Below are 2,659 nucleotides of genomic sequence, written 5' to 3' on the forward strand. Positions count from 1 at the left end.
TTAAAAGGAAAGACCTCTCTAAAGTTGAGAGGCCTTCCTCGTACCCAACCTCTCAAACTCCAGAGAACGGACCTTCACCAGGTCACCCAAAATGTTGCCTACGACCTCGTCCCTTGGGAGGGATTTCTGCTGCGTCGAGACTAAACACCGTGCATTCCAAGTGTAGAACCTAACCACTACACTGACTAGGAATAAAGTGCACGGGTCCCGGCCACCCAGGGTTCTGAATGCCCCATAGGCCCACTCAGCATAGGAGAGGGACGCCAGCCGCGGCCAGCGTATGGAAGCACCCACCCTGTTGTAAACCTCTGTATTAAAGGGACAATGAAGCAGGAAGTGCTCCATGCTTTCCAGCACATCGCCACACTCCTCCCGGGGACAACCCCGATCATCAGAGTTCCTGTACTTCAGGTTATCCCTTACATACAGTCTCCCGTGAAAGCAGCGCCAGGCCAAGTCCCAAAACTTCATGGGGATCCGTTTGGAATTCAAAAACCCCAGCCCGACCTCCAGATCCCGGCCTGGGCAATCCCTAAGGGCCAGGGGCTTCTGGAAATGGGTCATCAGGACCCTTCTGTCAAGGCATTGCCTCGACATGGTCCTGATCTCCCACATTCCCAGACCCCACCGGCGGATCACCTTCAGAACCGGGGTAGTGTAAGCCGGGAGATGCCCATGAGGTGTACGCAGGTCCTTCACTCGCCCTCCTGTCTCCCATTCCTGGAAGAAGGGCCGAAGCTAACCCCGACAGGAGACTACCCACGGAGGAGCCCTCTCTTGCCAGAGGTTTGCAATGTTAATCTTAACAAAGGTGTTCACTAGGAACACCACTGGGTTGACCATACCCAACCCGCCTAGTCTCCTCGTGCGGTATGTGACCTCCCTCTTAATTAGGTTGAGCCTGTTCCCCATAACAGTTGGAAGAACAGGCTGTAAACCCGTGTCCAGAGGGGCTCTGGCAAGATGCACACACTGCCCAGGTAAATTAACAAAGGTAGCAAATAGCCTTTGGCCAGGGCAACCCTTTCCCTCAGGGTTAAAGTCCAACCCTTCCACTGGTCCACCTTTTGGGCGGCGATCTTCAGTCTGCCCTCCCAATTTTGCTGGGGGTAGTCCCCGGGGCCAAAACTGATGCCTAAAATTTTGGCGGTGGCCTGAGGCTCTGGGAGGGTGTCCGGGAGACCAAAACTAGGATCTCCCCCTCCCAGCCAGAGACTTTCGCACTTGTCCCAGTTGATCATGGATCCGGATGCCTCCGAGTAGCGTACCACCTCCGACATAACCCAGTCCGCCTCCCCTCTCGAGGATACGAAAAGGGAAACATCGTCGGCGTATGCCATCACCCTCAGAGAGGACCCAGAGCCCGCCTGGTCCATCCCGACTCCCGCCAACGGTCCACGATCGACCCTCCTCAGGAAGGGATCAATCGCGAACACGTATAAAAGCGGGCTCAGCGGACAGCCCTGACGGACCCCAGAACCCACCTCAAAAGGGCGACCTGACCAACCGTTCACCAGCGGAAAAGTCTCAGCCCCTTGGTATAAGGTCTCTAACCAATTTACAAACCTCCCGGGCAGACCATACCTCAAAAGGACGGACCAGAGGTACTTGTGGTTGACCCGGTCAAAGGCCTTCGCCTGGTCTAAGGACAGCAAGTACCCCTTCCAGTGGCCTGCCCTACCCTGCTCCACTGCCTCTCGGACACCGAGTACAGCACTAAAAGTACTGCGGCCTGGAACAGAGCAGTGCTGGGCCCCCGAAAGGAGCCGGGGTGCAAATTTCACCAGCCGATTAAAAAGCACCTTGGCCAGAACCTTCCGTTCCGTATCGAGAAGCGCTATGGGACGCCAATTCTCGATACGGGACGGATCCTTACCCTTTGACAGAATAATGAGGGCTGACTTCCTCATTGACTCGGGAAGAGTGCCCGAGGAAAGACACTCATTAAATACCCCTGTCAAGAGGGGGACCAAGGAGTCCCTAAAAGTCTTGTAAAACTCAGATGTTAAGTCATCCGGACCTGGCGATTTCTTGGGCCGGAGCCCATCAATGGCCAGTCTAACTTCCTCTTCCCCGATTTCTTCTGCCAAAACATCAAGAGAGGGATCACCCCCTGGCTCAGGGACGGCTTCAGCCAGGAAAGCTGACATCCTGTCCCGATCCAGATCCTTCTTTTCCAAGAGGTGTGAGTAAAAGGATCTGACCACCTCCAAGATCCCTGATTTGGATCTGTTCAGGGACCCTGTACTGTCAATCAGTCCTGTCACCATCTTACAATTCACTGACATCTTGCAGTTTCTGTAAGGGTCGGGCGAGCGGTACTTCCCGAAATCCCTCTCAAAAACCAAAGATGTGTGCCTATCATACTGACACCTCTTGAGCAAAGATTTCACCCTGGAGATTTCCTCGCGGTCACCTCCAGTCGAGACAAGCTGCTCGAGTTTCCTCCCCAGGGCCTGGTACAAGCGGTGCCTGTTCAAGCACCTGAGGCTCGAGAGCTGGCGGAAGAAACCTGCCACTCGCTTTTTGAAGATCTCCCACCACTCTGACTTACTACTACAGAGATCCAACAGCGGTACCTGGCTCTGAAGAACGTCCTCGAAGGATTGTCTCACCTCCGCTTCTTCCAGCAGGGACGAATTGAGCTTCCACAGCACTC

The sequence above is a fragment of the Dendrobates tinctorius genome, unplaced genomic scaffold, assembly GCF_039654945.1.
Source record: "Dendrobates tinctorius isolate UK_male_01 unplaced genomic scaffold, ASM3965494v1 ptg000083l, whole genome shotgun sequence".
Lineage (NCBI taxonomy): Eukaryota > Metazoa > Chordata > Amphibia > Anura > Dendrobatidae > Dendrobates > Dendrobates tinctorius.